The sequence below is a fragment of the Mus pahari genome, chromosome 10 (assembly GCF_900095145.1).
Source record: "Mus pahari chromosome 10, PAHARI_EIJ_v1.1, whole genome shotgun sequence".
Classification (NCBI taxonomy): Eukaryota; Metazoa; Chordata; class Mammalia; order Rodentia; family Muridae; genus Mus; species Mus pahari.
Genome location: NC_034599.1, coordinates 60870358 through 60891001, shown reverse-complemented (window position 1 = coordinate 60891001; position 20644 = coordinate 60870358). Strand labels below are relative to the sequence as shown.

The 20644-nt window shown below is 38.8% G+C and overlaps 1 protein-coding gene across 7 annotated transcripts in view; it reads right to left on the bottom strand.

Moving 5' to 3' along the window:
* Csnk1g1 (casein kinase 1 gamma 1) overlaps nt 1-20644 on the bottom strand; it is a 144889-nt gene that overhangs the window by 114051 nt on the left and 10194 nt on the right. For 3 of the 7 annotated variants that reach the window (XM_029542981.1, XM_029542985.1, XM_029542986.1), the window contains exon 2: nt 16809-16873. The exons of 3 other annotated variants lie outside the window; for them this stretch is intronic. The gene's annotated coding sequence lies outside the window, so the exon portion shown is untranslated. Of the gene's footprint in view, nt 1-712; nt 832-16808; nt 16874-20644 lie in introns of all 7 variants that reach the window. One more of the 7 variants, XM_029542982.1, reaches the window with a different exon arrangement.

Sequence of the window (20644 nt, the reverse complement as noted above, 5' to 3'; positions counted from 1 at the left end):
ACTATAAACCTTAGGATTTAATCTACATCTCTCAGTTTTTACAGTCTATAAGAACAATTTTTACATGCCTATTGAGTACCAGGTATCACAAAACAATCAATATGGGACTGAACTATTATATGAGAAGTACTATTTCTTTTACTTTACACATGAGAGAAAGTTTAGAAATTGAGTTGTGTGACAGAACATGGCTAATGGCTAGAAAATAAACTTCTCCCAAACTCAAATATGCTGGCTGCCAAGGAGTCTCCTTACAGCATGTGTGTCACACTATGTATCATAGTGTCAATTCTTTCCAGATGAATGAGAACCTCTTTATCTCAATTTTGCTATTTTTACTGTGATTTAATTAAGTTTAATTTTTGAGGCCGGGTCTCTACTACCCTTGGCTGCACTAGAACTTGCTATATGAAACAGGATGGCTTCAAACTCTCAGAGATCAACCACCTCTGCCTCCTCAGGGTTAGGATTAAGAGAGTGCCCATAGCCAGGTGGTGGTGGCGCACGCCTGTAATCCCAGCACTTGGGAGGCAGAGGCAGGTGGATTTCTGAGTTGGAGGCCAGCCTGGTCTACAAAGTGAGTTCCAGGACAGCCACGGCTATACAGAGAAACTCTGTCTCAAAAAACCAAAAGAGTGTGCCCATCACATCTGGCAGTTTTACTGTGGTTAAAACAAGTACAGCAAAAGGAAAGGTGTGCATGTGTGTGTACCTGAAATCTGCTTTCTTTTCAACGCTGAGGATGTAGTCCAGGCCTTGCTCATCCTGAGCAAACTCTTTACCACTGTGGCTGGCAAGAAAACTCTGCAGGCAGAAGGTGTTGATCCAATCCTGACAACAAGAATTCAAACCATGGAACCCACATGGTGGAAGGAAAGAACTGACTCCCACAAACTGTCCTCTGACCTCCAGATTTACAAGCCTATATATGCACACATACATAAATAAACTTAAGTTTTAAAAATTATTTTGAAAGAAAAAAAGCAGCTACCATGGAAGGTTGTTTCAAAGTTGGAAACATTAGAGAATTCCTTCTTTTGGATCACCTTCTCTATCAGATCAGAGCTGCTAGGACAAGTTGCTTAGCTGTGTTTTGCCTTGATTAGTACATGAACTGAGTTCAATCCCCAAAACACACAAGACAGAAGGAGGGATGGGACTCCCATGTTGTCAAGTTATTCTTCAATATCCACACGTGGGCTATGGTGCACCCAAACATACATACATGCAAAATAAAGGCAAACAGATTTTTGTTTTTTAAAGGAGCTGGAGTCTCACTATGTTGCTTAGGCTGGTTCTGAACTCCTGCTTTCAAGGAATCCTCTTGCTTCAATCTCCCAAGCAGCTGGAATTACAATGTCACTACCATGCTCATCTTAGAAATATCTTTTATATGGTCATTAAAATTATCTCATTTCTCAATGCTACAAAGAATGATTAGCTTTAGTTCACCCATGACCGTCTAGTGGAAGCTATCTGGATGCTTAAAGTTTACCATAAAGAAGGGGTAAGAGAAGGAGGCAGCAAAGAAAATGAAAGAAGAATAAAGACTGAGTAGAAAGAGATGGGAAAAGAAAATGAGATGTGGAAAATATCACAGACATAAATTAAAAATATAAACAAAATGCTTTTAAGCATATTAATTATGCTTATGCATATTAATTATGCTTAATGTTTATTATTTTCCAATAAATACTTACACGTTGCTTACAAACAACAACAATTTCGAAGGCTTATTTTAATGCTTAGTTGTTCATGTTTAGCACTGAGGATCCTTTGGGGTTTCCCATACACTATGCAGGCCTGTCTCACTCAGTCACAGCCCCTATGCTTAATTTCATTCTTTTTATGAGACAGGGTCTCATGAAGAAGCCTTGAACTCACAGTCCGCCTGCTTCAGATTGCACAGTGCCTCAGATTGCAAAAATGTGCCCTATTTTTAATTTTTTGAAAGCTAATCAACTTATAACTGTATTAATAAACATAATAAGAATAATTTCTGGCTAGGTGTGGTAGCCTCTGTCTTTAATCCCAGCAATCCAGAAGCAGACATAGATCTCTATGAATTCTAGGCTAGCCTGGTTTACATAATGAATTTCAAGACATCCAAGGCTATATACATTGAGACCCTGTCTAAAAAAAGTAAATAAGTAAAAGTTTCTAATAAGGCACAATTTTTACTAATCTACAAACATTCAGAGTTTTAGTACAATAACAAAAGACCGAGGAATTTATATTTTCAGATTACATACACTGCTTAAACATGAGCGCAAGAGGATGGTGGTAAACCTCCAATCTTAGCACTCAGAGGCAAGCAGATCTATATGAGTTCGAAGCCAGCTTGATCCACAGAATGAGTTCCTGGACAGCCAAAGCTACATAGAGAAACCCTGTCTCAAAAACAAAAACAACAAACAAACAAACAAACAAACAAAACCAGCAAAAAACAGGGGCCAAAGAGATGGCTCAGTTTTGAGTTCAATTCCCAGCAACCACATGGTGGCTCACAACCATCTATAATGGGATCTGATGATCTCTGAGGTATATAGCACAAAGAGCACTCATATACATAAAATAAATATATAAATCTTTTAAAAAGAAAGCAAAAAACAAAACCATGAGCTTAAGGTAAACCAAAAGGATACTATTTTTTTCTTTTTGTTTTTGTTCTTTTAAAGCTGAATCTCATATAGTACAGGCTTGCCTCTACCTAAGGATGACCTTGAACTCCTGATCCTCTTCCATTTCTCAAGTGGGATTACAGATGTGTGTCATCAGGCCAAACAAGAATGCTGTTTTCTAAGCAAATCATATTCAGTAAGTATACTTGAAAGAGGTGTGTGTGTGTGTGTGTGTGTGTGTGTGTGTATTTTATGTATGTGTATGTCTTTGCCTCTCTAAGTTAATGTCTTTTAAGTCCAGAAAAGAACATTGCAGTCCCTGGAATTGGGAGTTACTGGCAATTGTGTGTAGCAGGATTTTCCCTGTTCAATCAATTTAATTATTCATACAACAAGAAGTCTGTGATTGGACAAAGAAAAGGGAGGTGGAGTGAAGAGTTGCAGAGAGAGAGATGGGGAGACAGAGGTGGAGGAGGAGGAGGAAAGATAGAGCAAGAGGAAGATGATCCTTATTTTGCGTCCCCTCCCCTCCCCTGCCCTCCTCTCTTCTCTCTCTCTCTCTCTCTCTCTCTCTCTCTCTCTCTCTCTCTCTCTCTCTCNTCTCTCTCTCTCTCTCTCTCTCTCTCTCTCTCACACACACACACACACACACACACACACACCCTACACATAACTTTAAACAAACTCATTAGAAAAATTTTTTTTTGCTTTACAAAGACAAAAAAAAAATTAACTGACATGTCCAGGAATAGTGATGTATGCTCAGCATTTGAGAGGGCAGAAAGATCATCAGTTTGAGATTAGTCTGGGCTATATATCATAAATAATAATGAAAATACAAACAATAATGATGAGTATAAATATAACAAACTGGAAAACATCAATAACCACACTAGGGATGCAGCTATTTGACTGAGTGCTTTCCTGGATAAACAAGGCTCTGACTGGATCCCTAGATCAACAGATACCAGGTTGTATTTGGTGATGCATACCTGTAGCCTCAGCATCTGGAAGTAGAGCAACCTCACCTCAGTTACACAGTGAGTTTTAAGATCAACTTAAGCTACAGAAAATTTTTCTCAAAAACATCCACCATCACTAGGGAAAAAAATCACAACAAAAACACCCTACCATATAGTACTGTATGATCCAGTTACAGACATCCTGGGCAAATATCCAAAGAATTGTAAGTGACCATATTCCAGAGATACTTTTTTGTGCTAACTGCTGTAATATTCACAATAAACTGAGATATAGAACCAAACTAGTTGTCTATCAAAATACATATGGATAAAGAAAATATGGTATATACATACAACAAGATTTTATGCAGGAGTAAAGAGAACTCAAAATTTTGACATTTACAAGAGCATGGATAGCACTAGAGATTTTTATGGTAACTGAAATAAGCCAGAATCAAAAGGATATAAATGGCTTGTTTTTTCCTTATATGTGGGATCTAGTTTTAAATTCTGTATATGTAGGACATGAAAGTAGAAGAGACTGAAAGAAAAAAATCTACAGACAGGATAAGAGAGTGGAACAAGAGGTTAATGCAATATATTCAATGAAAGAAAAGGGGAGAGCTGTTTTGTTTTTTTGTTGTTGTTGTTTTTGTTTTTTGTTTTTTGTTTTTTGTTTTGAGACAAGGTTTCTCTGTATAGCCCTGGCTATCCTGGAACTCACTCTGTAGACCAGGCTGGCCTCGAACTCAGAAATCCGCCTGCCTCTGCCTCCCAAGTGCTGGGATTAAAGGCGTGTGCCACCAGACCAAGCCAGGGGAGAGCTTTTGTGGGGTGGAACCAGTAGAGGAAAAGAGGAAAGACAGAGGAGGGCAGTTGGAGAATAAAGCCCAAGCATAATGACACCTGTGTATAAAGCGTTCATAGTGAAGCCCATTTCTTTAAATGCTAACAAAATAATTAAAAAAGACTTCTAAATTCTCGACATTCTCATCAATATTTACTTCCTTCTTTTCTGTATGTATTTAGATAGCAACCATCCTGAAAACTTACGTGGTATACATGGTATAATTAGGATTCAGAGTATTTGGGGAGTGTGGTAGATTGTATATGCTTAGTCCAGAGAGTGGAACTATTAGATGTGACCTTGTTGGAGCAGGTATGGCCTTTGTTGGAGGAAGTGTGTCACAGTGGGCACGCATTTTAAGACCCTCCTCCTAGCTGTCTGGAAGACACTCTTCTATTGGTCTTCAGATGAAGATGTAGAACTCTCAGCACCTCCCGCACCATGCCTGCCAGCACATTGCTATGTTCCGCCTTGGTGACACTTGGACTGAACCTCTGAACCTGTAAGTCAGCCCCAATTAAATGCTGTCCTTATAAGAGCTGCCTTGGTCATGGGTGTCTGTTCACAGCAGTAAAACACTAAATAAGACAGGGACATCATAAATAAGTACAGATAAGTGATTTTTAACAGCATGGTAGTACCAGTGCCAAAAAGACAGATGGGGAAAAGTTAAGTAAGGAAGAAGACTGCTTTAATCACAGCATTCAGAAGACAGAAACAGGTTGATCTCTGAGTTCCAGATCAGCCTAGACTACCTAGTAAGATTTTTGACTCAAAAACATTAAGTAGAAAAAAAAAAAGAAAAAGTAAAGAAAAATGTTGGGTGTAGGAGTATATACCTTTAATCCCAGCCCTCTGGAGGCAGTCATATGAATCTTTGAGAGTTCAAGGCCAGTGTATACGGTGAGCTCCAGGACAGCTAGAGCTACAGAGACCCTGCCTGTCTGTCTGTTTCTCTCTGTGTCTCTCTGCCCCCTGACACACACACACACACACACACACACACACACACACACACACAAGAAAACAATCAAAGCTGGAACTGTAATTTCAGCACTTGAGAGCTAGAAGTGAAGGAGACTTGCCCACACATTTCAGACCAATTTGCTCTACATAGTGAATTCCAGTTCTTCCAGTGCTACATAGCAGACTAAATTTCAAAACCTAAAGATGTGGTGGTATACACTTTCAATCCTGGCACTCAAGAGGCAGATACAGGCAAGTGTCTGTAAGTTTGAGTCCTGTTTGTTCTATGTAACAAGTTCTGGACCAGACTCCAAGGCAACTCATATAAAGGACATTTAATTGGGGATAGCTTACTAGTTCTGAGCTTCAGCCCATTATTATCCTGGTGGGAAGCCAGGCAGGGTCCGGGCAGACACGGAGTACTTGAGAGCTCTACCTCTTCATCCTAAAGAAGCAGAAGATTGGCTCACATGCGGCCAGGGGGAGGGTCTCAAGCCTACCTCTACAATGACACACTTCCTCCAACAAGACCATACCCCCCAACAGTTTCACTCCCTATGGGCCAAGCTTATTTAAGCCACCACATAGGTATAACACAAACACACATTTAGAAAAATACATTTTTTAAAAGGTCAAGAGTGTACTCAAATGCTGCCTTAGGGCATTTCCTGGTTCCAAATGACTTATATTTTTAAGAGATGTGAGTGGGAGGCAGGTGTGGAGGTGAATGCCTAGAAGTAAGAAGGCTCAACCAGGAGGATTGGGAGGTCAGAGACAGTTTGGGCTACTAAATGAGTTTGAAGTCAACTGACTAGCAAGACTACTGTCTGGAGGAAGATATGCATAGAATTTACAAGTCAACAAAAATGAACCATTGTAATGTATTGAGAAAGACCAGAGATTGACCTGCCTAAAATTAAAACCACTCCGCAAGGCTTTATGCTTGCTTCCAAAAACACAAGAGAAAAAAATTAGCCTAGCCTTGAGAAATGTTCAAAGGTATTTTGCTTTTCAACCTTAACTATGACTAGAGGGAGTTTGCCTTGAGCATTTGTAATTGGAAATGCTCTGGTGGCATACCCCTTTAATCCCAGCACTCGGGAGGCCGAGGCAGGCAGATTTCTGAGTTTGAGGCCAGCCTGGTCTACAAAGTGAGTTCCAGGACAGCCAGGGCTACACAGAGCAACCTTGTCTCAAAAAAAGCAAAACAAACAAAAAAAAAATCATTTGAGTTATCTTTCTGGTCTACAAAGTGATTTCCAGGACAGCCAGGGCTATACAGACAAACCCTGTCTTGAAAAACCAAAAAAAAAAAAAAAAAAAGAGTTGCCTTGGTCATGGTGTCTCTTTACAGCAATAGAAACCCTAACTAAGGCAGTCTACCTGTATGGCTGTAAGCTGTGAGTGCGTCTGGTGCCTATAGGTCACTATAGGTCAGAAAGACGATGTCAAACCCCCTGGCACTGGAGTTACAGGTGATTGTGAATCAACATGTGGTACTGGGAATTGAACTGGAGTTCTCTGCAAGAGCAGAAAGTGCTCTTAACCAATGAACCATTGCTCCAGCCCCCTTTTAAAAACAAAAACAAAAATATTGGCCTCAAACTTAATCATCCTGCCTTCACCTCCCAGATGCTCAGATTACAGAGTGTGCCAATAAGAAGGAAGGGATTATCATTGTAAGGAATTTTTCATATTACTGGAGATAAACTGTACCTCTTCTTAACACAATAAATGTTAGACTGCACTATGGCAGAAACTTGGTAATTATGCCCTAACTACTCCCATCTTCTCATTCTTTTCAGTTTTAATTATTTTCAAAATTCATTTATAATATGTTTCCTAATTTACCTAATAGCTACCATGAAGCATTAATTTCTAGTATTTGCCTCCCTTTCTAAGATCCCTTAACTTCTCAATATGCCATTTTGAAAAACTGGCTTTATACCTGGGTGGTGGTGGTGCACTTTTAATCCTAGTACTTGGGAAACAGAGGCAGGTAAATCTCTGTGAGTTCAAGGCCAGCCTGGTCTAAAGAGTGAGTTCCAGGATAGCTAGCGCTACACAAAGAAACCCTATCTAGAAAAGGAAAAAAAGAAAAAAATGAAGAAAAGAAAAGAAGGAAGGAAATAATCATTGTAAAATGTATCATATGACAGTTTTTATTTTAAAGCTGCATACATCTCACTCTTCATAGCCTATTAAAAATTACTCATATATGTACGTTATGATCTAAACCAATGCAATCCCAATATTACAAAGTGCTAGTAAGAGGAAGTGGGCTGCAATCACTAACAAGTAAATGACTATTATTTCAACATATCTTAGAGAGAAATAATAATGATTTCACAAGATCAGGGTAGGAGAAAAATGCTAACTCTCAGAATGGTTGAAATAGTAAAACAAGGGGCAGCAAATCTAGAGAAATAGAAACATCAGAACAATTTCTTTATTGGTAACTTAAGAATGGCCACAGAACAAGAACAAATCTAATTTCACCATCCCCTTCAATTTTTAACAGCAAATACAACTAGGAACTTTTCCAGGCTGAAGAGATGGCTCAGCGGTTAAGAGCACTGACTGCTCTTCCAAAGGTCCTGAGTTCAAATCCCAGCAACCACATGGTGGCTCACAACAATTCGTAATGAGATCTGGTCCCCTCTTATGGAGTGTCTGAAGACAGCTACAGTGTACTTACATATAATAAATAAATAAATCTTTAAAAAAAAAAAAAAGAAAAGAAAAGAAACTTTTCCTTTCTTTCCCTGTGTGACTCCATACTTTATTTATTTCCATACTCAGCATGACTCAGTCTACATGAAGTACTAATGACAGTAATACGGGGGTTAGAACTTTAGTTTAGCTCTACTGGTAAAGTGCTTGTGTAGTATGTATGAAGTCCTGGATGCAATCCCCCATAGAGCAACACAGTGAGACTTAGGCCAGTCAGGGCTACAGCTGCCAATCTAGATCACCAGAATCATTAGTTGAAAAGTGCTTGACTAAAAATCAGGTGAAAAGCTAGTTTGAGAGAAGCAAAGGGAAAAACTGCCAGTAACCTGCAACACCATTACATGAGAATTAGGACAGCAGTAGAGTATACATGCACCAGCCTTGGGGCCAGGCCTCAGAAGCAATGGGTTAAACTATCAGTTATATTTTGAAATCTTACAAGCACTGAGTAAATAAACAAAATGACTAAATAGGAGTTGGCAAGACCACTTATTATTAGATAAAGGTTCTTGACACACAAACCTATCAGAGTTCAATCACTGGAACCCAAAAGGATGGAAAGAAGTGGCTCTCAAAAGTTGTCTTCTGCCAGGCGTGGTGGCACACACCTTTAATCCCAGCACTCTGGGAGGCAGAGGCAGAGGCAGGCAGATTTTGCCAGCTTGGTCTACAAAGTGAGTTCCAGGACAGCCAGGGCTACACAGAGAAACCCTGTCTCGAATAAACAACAACAAAAAAAAGTTGTCTTCTAACCTCCATATGAATACTGTAGTATAGATGTGTCAATATCTATACACACACAGACACACACATGCACACACATACAGTCTGAGTAAAATAGGTGTTTCTTGCAGCAATGAAGGTTAAGAAGGGGAAAAAAGGCTGGACCACCACAAACAGCAAATAAACCCAAACTTGTATTTTAGCATTGCTTTGGGAAACATTATTTAAAACCAATCCCACGCTAGTAAGTTAGCACCCAGGAGAGTACCATGACTCTCAGCCAAATTCCTTGATCCAGGAATTATAGTATGGTGGTGGCTGTGGAAATGGCTCAGTGTAAAAAGTCTTAGTGAAGAAGCATTAAGGACCTGAGTTTAATCTCAGGCACTCAAGTAAAAAGACAGGCATGATGGCACACAACTGTAACTCGAGTGCAGAGGCAGATAAGTCATTAAGGCTGGTTGGATAGAAAATCTAGCCTAATGAACTGGTAAATCCCAGGTCTCAGAGAGAGAGAGAGAGAGAGAGAGAGAGAGAGAGAGAGAGAGACTCTCTTAAGCCAAGGTAAGAGAGGGGAAAGATGGCTCATCAGTTAAGAACAGAGGGCCTGAGTTCAGTCATCAACACCCACATCACACAGCTCACAGATGCCTGTTATTCCATCTGTAGGGGAATCTGACATCTATAGGCTACAAGGACATCTGTACTTATGTATATGATAACATAGCATATAAGAAATTAAAACAATCTGGACATGATGGCTTATGCTTTTAAGCCCAGCATATGGAGGCAGAGGCAGGTGGGTCTATTTGAGTTCAATGTCAACTTGCTGTACAAAGTGAGTCCTAGACAAAAGGCTATATAATAAGGCCCTGTCTCAAATGAACAAGCAATTAATCAAACAAATCTTTGACACTAAAGAGATGGCTGAGGCATTAAAAGCAATAACTGCCCTGCCAGAAGACCCAGCTTTGATTTCCAGCACTGACTTCATGGCTCAGGACGTTCATTTCCAGGGGTTCTGACTACCTCTTCTAATCTTTGTGGGTACCACGTACACATATGATATATACATATATATATCATATACATACACACACACATACATGCAGGTAAAACATTCATACATATAAAATCAAGTAAGTCTAAAAGTTTAAGGAGTGCCAGCCTTGGTGGTGCATACCATTAATCCCAGCACTTAAGAGGGGGAGGCAGGCCAGCCAAGGCTACACATTGAGACCCTGTTTAAAAAACAAATACAAATTAAGAAAAGCATGTGTACTCATCTTACATAGGACCCCAGTTCAGTTCCCAACACCCACATTGGGCAGCTTACAACTACCTGTATCACCTCCTTCAGGAAATCCAACATACTCTTCTGGCCTCTGAGGGTATATATGCACACACACAAGTACACATATAAATAAAAAAATAAATAAATAAATCTTGGGCTAGAGAGATGGCTCAGTGGTTAAGAACATGTGTTACTCTTGCAGAGGACCTAAGTTCAGTTCCCAGCATCCATATCACTCTGCTCATAACTGTCTGTAACTCCAACTCTACAGGGATTCAACACCTCTGGCTTTCACACCAACACATAATTAAAATTACCTAAAACAATACAATACAAAGCAAAAACCACATGGTGGAAGGCTGCTGAGAAAAAGAAACCTGACGTTTACTCTGCCTTCACAGGCATCTGTACAATAGAGACAGGAGAATCAGCAGCACATGGTAAGTTCAACAACAGTTCAGGCTACCTAAAACTCTGAAAATCAGTGACAGCAACAAAAACAAAATCATACAAATAACAAATTCAGTGACATTCTGGGCTGTGTGAAAATGGAAATTTTCCTGGCCAGGTGGAGGCAGGGGCGGGTGGATTTCTGTAAATTTGAGGCCAGCCTGGTCTACAGAGCTACTTCCAGAAAAGCCAAGCCTACATAGAGAATCCCTGACAAAAATAAGCAAGCAAACAAAAACCAACCCTCTGAAAATCAATAACATCAACAGTAACAAAATTCCACAGATAAAAGTTCAAGGACTCCTAGCACTTGGGAGGCAGAGGCAGGCAGATTTCTGAGTTCGAGGCCAGTCTGGTCTACAAATACAGAGAAACCCTGTCTCGAAAAAAACAAAACAAAAAAAAAAGTTCAAGGACAGTCCAGGCTATTATAAACTGTCTCAAAAATAACAACAATTACAAAATACCACGGAACCGGGAGTGGTGGCTCACGCCTTTAATCCCAGCACTTGTGAGGCAGAGGCAGGCAGATTTCTGAGTTTGAGGCCAGCCTGGTCTACAAAGTGAGTTCCAGGACAGCCAGGGCTATACAGAGAAACCATGTCTGGAAATAACAACAACAAAAAAAATCCCACAGACAAATAAAAAACTCACAAAATATCAAACTATTACCATTTCTCTATATAAATATAAACATTTATACTTTGTTATAAAGTTTTAAAACACTTGTGCATTTGGTAGGGACTATGTTTTAGTTTTATAGCACCTTATAATACTTAAGTCTGACAAGTTGAATATTACTGTTTATAATAGTTGAATGTTACTATTTAAATTAAAATCATATTTTCAAAGAAAAAAAACCCAAGAGTTCAATGGAAAAAAAAATTGTAAGGCTAGGGAGATCAGTTAACACAGAACGCATACTATGAAAACATAAGGATGTGAGTTCAAATCCTAAGCACCCACCTAAAAGGAGCCAGGCATTGCTGTGCTTGCCTGCAACCCAGCACTGGACATCAGGAAGAGGTGGGTCCTCAGAACTTGCTGGTCAGACAGCCTTGCCAAAATACCAACCAAGCTTCCAGGTTAGTGAGAGAGCCTGCGTCTAGAGTCAGTAAAGAGGGACGTCCGCATGCATGGGTGCACCCCTCACAAACATATATTTATAAAGAGGTATGCCATACACACATGCATACACATGTAGGTACTGCTTTTACACACACATAAAACAAAAAAATACACATTATGTCAAAAGTAATACTACTCTACCTACAGAGCTAGCTCCAGGACATTGCATATCATTACAACTAAGTTACATTAAATTCAGAATGTTATAAAAAAAAATCATGCATGTTATATATGCTATAATTAGTGAAAATTTAAATTATCTGATACCCTGTTTCTAGGGCTGGAACTTTAAAATTTCATGACTAAATTATCCATGTATTATGTCCCTTTTTATAAAGCACACCAGAGAATAATCTCAACTAGAGGTATAAACTCTCTTCTGATCATTCCATTTAAAGAACAACAAAATCTGCCCATTTCTATGACTGGTAATCCTAGAAGTGGGATCTTATAAGGAATAGACTTTGAGTACTAAAAACTAAGTAGAGCAGGGCAGTGGTGTCACACGCCTTTAATCCCAGTGCTTGGGAGGCAAAGGCAGGTGGATTTCTGAGTTCGAGGCCAGCGTGGTCTAGAGTGAGTTCCAGGACAGCCAGAGCTATACAGTGAAACCCTGTCTTAAAAAACAAAATACAAACAAACAAACAAAAAACCTTAGTAGAGTTAGTGTTTGGCTCTCCAAATAAAAATGTATTTGATGGGGCTGGAAAGATGGCTCAGTGGTTAAGAGCACTGACTACTCTTCCAGAGGTCCTGAGTTCAATTCCCAGCAACCACATGGTGGCTCACAACCATCTGTAATGAGGTCTGATGCCTTCTTGTGGTGTGTCTGAAGGGAGCAATGGTGATGTACTCATATGCATAAAATAAATAAATAAATCTTTTTAAAAAATGTATTTGATGAATCTGAATAATCTGCTATATCCTTATATAGTTCAGTATGAAAAGAAAATCTATGTAAGAAATCAAGAGCTGGTCGGGCATGGTGGCGCACACCTTTAATCCCAGCACTCGGGAGGCAGAGGCAGGCGGATTTCTAAGTTCGAGGCCAGCCTGGTCTACAGAGTGAGTTCCAGGACAGCCAAGACTACACAGAGAAACCCTGTCTCGAAAAAACAAAAAAAAACAAACAAACAAAAAAAGAAATCAAGAGTTGACTAGAAAAGAACGTCTCATGAATAGGAGCACAGAATGGTAAAGAATAAGGACTAAAGATTCTGAATTCTAAAAACAGGTAAGCCCCTGCCCCAAGTCAACATTTCTCAATCATAAATTAGTAGGCATATTCAAATATAACTTATAAAATGCTTGAAAAACCTTTAAAGTTTTGTTTGTTTTTTTAATTAAAGAGAAAAAAAATCATTTTCCTAACCTGCTCCACACAAATCCCAATGGCCTTGAAATCAGTACTGGTAAATGTGGCAACTTAGATTGAAAGTATGCTCAGTAACTACAAAGCAGCATTTCAAGGACTGGGCTTAGTTTAATCACAGCTGAGTACATAAAGACATTTATGCTGTCAGTACTGTCCTAACAAGGAGCTAAATCTCAAGGTTCAGTACAGCCTTGCCTGTGAGAAGGTTAAAACTTCAAGAACAAAGGAAACTGAGAATTAAATAAAATGCGGCAAAAAGTAGGTGTTCTTTATTTAAGACTAGTTATATTTAATGAATCTTACATGTCTAGAGTAGATACTCAGCTCCTACTTTAGCCAATAAAGCTAAACAGAGCTGTTAATTGATAAGCACTTTGGGAATATTCCAAAACAAAACATCTAAACCTAGCAGTGTGTGTCTCTGTGTGTGTGTGTGTGTGTCTTTCTCTCCCCAACTCCAATGACCCCAACCCCCCCTTGTAATTTTTCCATTTTTCCTTTTCTGTATCTAAGGAAATTTTTCCAAAATAGGCTTCAATAATCACATACAATAATGACTTTAAAATACGCCTTGGAAGTACTTTTTTTTTTTTTTTTTTTTTTTTTGGTTTTTCGAGACAGGTTTTCTCTGAATAGCCCTGGCTGTCCTGGAACTCACTTTGTAGACCAGGCTGGCCTCGAACTCAGAAATCCACCTGCCTCTGCCTCCCGAGTGCTGGGATTAAAGGCGTGTGCCACCATGCCCGGCTGGAAGTACATTTTTTTTTTTTAAAGATTTATTTATTTATTACATGTAAGTATACTGTAGCTGACTTCAGCCACACCAGAAGAGGGCGTCAGATCTTGTTACGGATGGTTGTGAGCCACCATGTGGTTGCTGGGATTTGAACTCAGGACCTTAGCTAAGAGGAGCAGTCAGAGCTCTTAACCGCTGAGCCATCTCTCCAGCTTCCTGGAAGTATATTCTTTATATATTTATATAATAACTATTAGGGAGAAGAAGAATATACAGAAGCAAAATGAGTAGAAAATATAACTGCAGGAAAAAATTGCAAAAAGAGACAGAAACTAAAAATTATAAAAAGATATGAAAAAAATAAAAGCTACACAGAAGTCTTCCTTTACAAAAACTTTAATTTTTTAATTTTATAAACTGCATTGTTTTGTGTATGTCCATGTGGGTGCACACATGCCACAACACACATGTTGCGGTCAGAGGACAACTTGTAAGAACTGGTTATCGCTGAGCGGTAATCCCAGCACTTGGGAGGCAGAGGCAGGAGGGTTTCTGTGTTCAAGGCCAGCCTGGTCTACAAAGTGAGTTCCAGGACAGCCAGGGCTACACAGAGAAACCCTGCCTCGAAAAACAAAAAAAACAAAAACAAAAAACAAACAAACAAACAAAAAACAAACTGGTTATCTCCTTTCACCCTGTGGGTCCTAGAGATTGAATTCAGGTTGCTAAATCTGAGGCAAGCACCTTTACCTGCTAAGCCATCTCACCGGCCCCCAATTACACTTTTTTTTTTTTTTTAATAGTACACACAAGGTATGATTAGTCATAAAGTAAATATATTTTATAAGATAAATCATACAAAATATTCTTTACCATCACAATGGAATGAAATTAGTTAATTAGTAAACAAAAAAACCAGAATTCATAAATACATAAAAGCTAAAGGACACATTCATGACTAACAATTCCAAGAAGAAATTACGAGGAAATGAGACAATTACTACTTAAGAGTCTGAGGTTGAAGAAAAGTTTAAGGTCACCAGGGTCTGCCTGCCTACTGTCTTGGGGGTGGGGGAATCAGATAATCCTGAGTTCAAAATCATCCCAAACCCTTCAACTACATAACCTGGGGATACCTAAGACTGCCTCAAAAACAAGAAAAAAGAAAAGAACCAGGAACCTGACTTTGCAAATACATTTCATGTAAAGTAAACTGGGTTTGGAAATTAGAGTTCATATCTTCTACTAGAACATCTTGGGCAGAAGAATGGCTTAGGAGACAAACAACTCCCCCAAGTTGTCCTTTGACTTCCATATACATTCTTTGACATGCACACACTCTCTCTCTCTGTCACACACACACACACACACACACACACACACACACACACACATACACACACACACACACAAATGTGATATAAAAAAAACAATTTTAGGTATTTGCCTCCCAAAAGAATCTGTATTTATATAAATTTCCAGTTGATGCTGATACTGCTAGTCAAGACAGAATAGCTGCAGAGGCTAGTGGTGCACACCTTTAATCCTAACAATTGTGGAGGCATAGAGTTTGAGGCCAGCTTGATCTACATAATAGACCAGCCAAGGCTACAGTAAGACTCAGTCTCAAACACACACACACACAAACACACACACATACAAAAACAAAAACAAAAACAAAATTCAAGCAACTATGTTGGCCTTAGGGTCAATACATTTTAAGAGACAGATATATCTTTTATAAATACAATGGGATAAAATTAGACAATTTTAGACAATTATCAAACAAACAAACAAAAAGGTAAATACAAAAAGCCTATGACTCCAAGAAGAATCACAGGATAGAAATTAAGACAATTATCACTTAGGAGCTGAGATTAAAAAAAAAAAAAAAAAAAAAAAAAGTTCAAGGCCACCAGCACCACTTAAAAACAAAAACAAAAAGCAAGACCCTAGCTGGGCTGTGGTGGTATACAACCTTAATCCCAGCATTTGGGAGAGAGAGGTAGATGAATCTCTGTGAGTCTGAGGGCAATTATACAGAGAGAGTTCTAAGACAGCCAGGGCTGTACACAGAAACTGTTTTGAAACACACACACACACACAGCCAAAAAACCAAGATTATATTCTGCCACCTTGTATTTACTTCTCCTTATATTATAGTTTTATTTTTTATTTTGTTGTTGTTATGGATTTTACCAAATTAGTCTTGGAATGTGCCCTATTGACTCTCTTCTAGTCTGTTTTTCTTACCAAATCAAATCTAGCCATCTAGCCAGATGGTAGTTGGCACATAACTTTAATCTCAGCACTCTGTAAGTTCAAGGCCAGCCAGGTCCACAGATCGAGTTCCAGGACAGTCAAAGTTACAGAAAACCTTGTCCTGGAAAAACTAATTAATTAACTAAAAATAGCCATCATCTAAGCATATGGTTTTCAATACTGCCTGCCCACTGCAAACACCTGAAGAGACTCATTTTTTAAACATCTGCTTATTGGTGTGGGGGTTTACATGACTTAGTGCACATGTGGAAGACAGAGGACAGCTTTGTGAAGTTGGGTCTCTCCTTCCATCTTACACAGGTTCTGAGGCTTGTATAACAAGGACTTTTACCCTCAAAGCTATTTCAGCAGATCCTGAATAGGTTTGTAACATCTATAGAAAAAGTCCAGCCTAGTGGTGCACATCTGTAGTTCCCATACTCAGGAGACTGAAGCAGAAAATGTTTGAGTTTGAGATCAACATAAGCCACAGAGAAAGCATGAAGATATACAAAGATTCTGTCTCCAATGAATGAATGGAAATATTTTCCCCCTAGATGAATAAGCTTTCCCAGGTGAATTCATGGTCAGTGTTGAATTCTCTAGTTTGACTATCTTCCCATCAGATTTGTGAATATTGGATTTTTCTCTCCTTTATATTCCTGCAATACTCAGAGACTACATCAAGTTTGCACTTAACTGTTACTCTACCTTTGCAGTCTTGCTTCTTCAACTTGATTAATAAAAGTACACACCATATCTTCATTTCTGTATCCCTATAATACAAGGATAGGAATGGATACATGGTAGCAACTCCAACATTAGTTCTTCATTGAGTATTGATTCAGCTTAGAATTCAGTCTTAAAAATATTCCTAGTATATTCAATTCAGCAAACTACAGTCTTGCCTTTTAAAATATAGTTATGCAATAAACTCTTTTTTCTTTTAGTCAGAAAGCTCCTTCCTTCCCCAATAGATAAAACTAAGAAATAAAATATTAATATTCCAAAATGATATGAACAATAAAATAATTAAAAGGCTTCCAAATGGCTTCACAAGTTACTTCCTTAGAGCAAACAGCTTTTCTAAATCCATTAAAGACTGTTTCAAAAACAATTACAGAATCAAAGCACACACACTTAAAGACGCTAAAGCTCTGAATAGTTGTATGATTTGTTTTCTCAACAGATGTGCATCCTTCAAGCCCTGAATTCACCAGATGCATAATACTCTGTACTTTAAATTTTTACATAACATCCCACTCTAGTTTTATAAATATACTATCACATGAAAGCAAAATTCGGCTGTTGCTTTATTCCATTAAATATTAACAGGTTATCTCCACTATGCAAAAAAAATAAATAAATTAAGGTTCATTTTAATATAGCAAAATGTCATGCCGGGCATGGTGGTGCAAACCTCTAATCCCAGCACTCGGGAGGCAGGGGCAGGCGGATTTCTGAGTTCCAGGCCAGCCTGGTCTACAAAGTGAGTTCCAGGACAGCCAGGGCAATACAGAGAAACCCTGTCTCAAAAAACCAAAAAAACAAACAAACAAACAAAACAAACAAACAAAAAAAAACAGCGAAATGTCTGTAAATACAGGATATGATAACCTCACCATTATTTTTGTACTTGCTGATTTCTACCTAGAATATGAAACAATGAATTTGCTAGAAACTAAAGCTAATATCACAGGCTTATAATTCTAACACTGGGGAGGCAAAGACAGGCAGATCTTTGTGAGTTCAAGGCCAGCCTGGTCTACATAGTGAGACCCTGTCTCAAAAAGAAAAGAAAAGAAAAACCAAATGAAAAAAAAAAAAAAGGAAGAAGAAAAAGAGAGGAAGAAAAAGAAAAATATTACAACAGTTTAAGACATTTTTTAAAAAATGTATTTGAGTTTGTAAACCTTGGGCCCTCAGAAGTCAGAAGAGGGTATCAAATCCCTTATAACTATAGTTACAGAAGGATATGAACTATGTGGATAGTGGAACTAAAAGCCTGGGTTTTCAACAAGAGTTTGGAGTGGTCTTAACTAATGAGTTATCTCTCTTGCCCAACAATAGTAAAATGGCCTGCTTACATTTCCTGGAAAATATATGTCTTTTATAGCATCACTATTTTTTTTCTCAAAATTTAGTTATAACAGCAATCGGACTACATTGAAAGTCAGGAGGCCTGAAATTCTGCCCTATTCATTAACTAGCTATACAACCTAAGCAAATGATTTAGCTTTCCTGCACTTACGTGTCACATTTGGAATTGATTTTAAATTCTATTTATTCCATATGTGTATGATGAGTATGGAGCTTAACATGTTTCATGGCATGTGTACAGAGCTAAGAGGACAACTTTATGGAGTTTTCTCTTAACTATACATGGGAACACATGATCAAACTCAAATCATAAAGCTCAAGTCTTTAGGCCTGTACAGCAACACTTTATGGCGCAATTTCATAATGTTTGAAACTTATGAAACAGAAGCATTAACCTGATGGATTTCATAGTGTGAGCTTACATGTGATTGTTTTGGAGAGCATCCATCTCTGGAGAACCTAGGGGCTTTCACACAGATAGTTCCTTGAGTCTATTATTAACTAACTATAAAAACAAACAAAGGATGGGAACACCAGAGTTGGTAGAGTATGTGCCTAGATGCACAAAGCCCTGGTTCCATCCCCAGATCTACATAAAACTGGGCATGAAGGAAACACCTTGTAGACCCAGCCCTTGGTAACCAGGAGAATCACAAGTTCAAGGTCTTCCTCCTCTAACAAGTTAGAGACCAGCATGAAAACATGTTTCAAAAATGAAGGTGGCGCCGGGTGTGGTGGCCCACGCCTTTAATCCCAGCACTCAGGAGGCAGAGGCAGGCGGATTTCTGAGTTCGAGGCCAGCCTGGTCTACAAAGTGAGTTCCAGGACAGCCAGGGCTATACAGAGAAACCCTGTCTCGAAAAAAAAAAAAAAAAAATGAAGGTGGGGTTGGAATGCCAGGTAATGGTGACACACACCTTTAATCCCAGCACTCAGAAGACTGAGGTAGGAAGGCCAGGGCCACACAAAGCAACCCTGCCTTGAAAAATAAAAATAAATAAAAGTTGGGCAGTGGTGGCACACACCTTTAATCTTAGCACTCAGGAGGCAGAAGCAGGTGGATTTCTGAGTTCGAGGTCAGTTCTGGTCTACAGAGTGAGTTCCAGGACAGCCAGGGCTACACAGAGAAACCCTGTCTCTAAAAACAAACAAACAAACAAAACCAAAAGAAAGAAGAAAGAAAGAAAGAAAGAAAGAAAGAAAGAAAGAAAGAAAGAAAGAAAGAAAGAAAGAAAGCACTCGGGAGGCAGAGGCAGGCAGATTTCAGAGTTCGAGGCAAGCCTGGTCTACAGAGTGAGTTCCAGGACAGCCAGGACTACACAGAGAAACCCTGTCTTGAAAAACCAAAAAAAAGAAAGAAAGAAAGAAAGAAAGAAAGAAAGAAAGAAAGAAAGAAAGAAAGAAAGAAAGAAAGAAAGAAAGAAAGAAAGAAAAATATAAAAAGGGGGAGAAGGCAGGAGAGGTTGAGGACAAGAGACCCCACGAAATATCATACTTGTATCATAAATAATCAAAATACTTAGATATTATGATACCAACTAAGATGAAGATGTTTTAGAAAACAAGGTGTTGTATAGGAGGACAGAACAGTTATAAAGCCAACTACAAGAATATTTGGTTAGCAATTAACACTTAGGCTATGAGAGAACTGTCTTAGGACATCATTTTACTGCTTTTAGAATCTAGCTATTTGGCTCAGGGCAAGAATATGTGTGATCTATCAAGCCCAAGGACCAGGCTTCAATGCCTAACACTAACAACAAACAAAGACCCAAAGAAAAGAGTATCCACAGGCCAAAATAAGAATAAAGCATACTTCTTACACCTTTCACAAAGGTCAACTCAAAAATGATCATAAATCTAACGATAAACAGCAAAATGATTATGTCAAAACTAATACAGGAGAAAATCCTAGGCTCCACAATAATTTCAAAGATTTAAGACCCACAGAACTATCCATGGAGGGAAAATGATTAGACTTCATAAGCATTAAAAATGGGGGTGGGGTGAAGAAAAGGGTCACTGGTTATAAGCACTGGCTGCTCTTCCAAAGTACCTGAGTTCAGTTTCCAGCACCACACAGCAGCTCACAATATTCTAAAACCCCAGATGCAGGGGATGCCTTCTTCTAGACTCAACAGGCACTGCAGGAACATGATGCACACAAAATACACTCAGACAAAACACTCACACAGAAATAAATAATCTCTTTTAAAATTAAAAATTGGACAGCAAGATGACTCAGTTGATACCTTTTTTTTTTTTTTTTGTAAAGATTTATTTATTACAAGGGGTGGAAAAGGGAATAGTTCCACTCACTATCACTCCTAGTGACCCTCTAGGAAAATTTTTGCTTCCTGTCCCTGTAACTCTAGGTTCTGCTNGCCTAGAAGTTTTGGCTCCAGAGGGGGGAGTGTTCCTACCAGGAGCTACAACAAACATTCCAT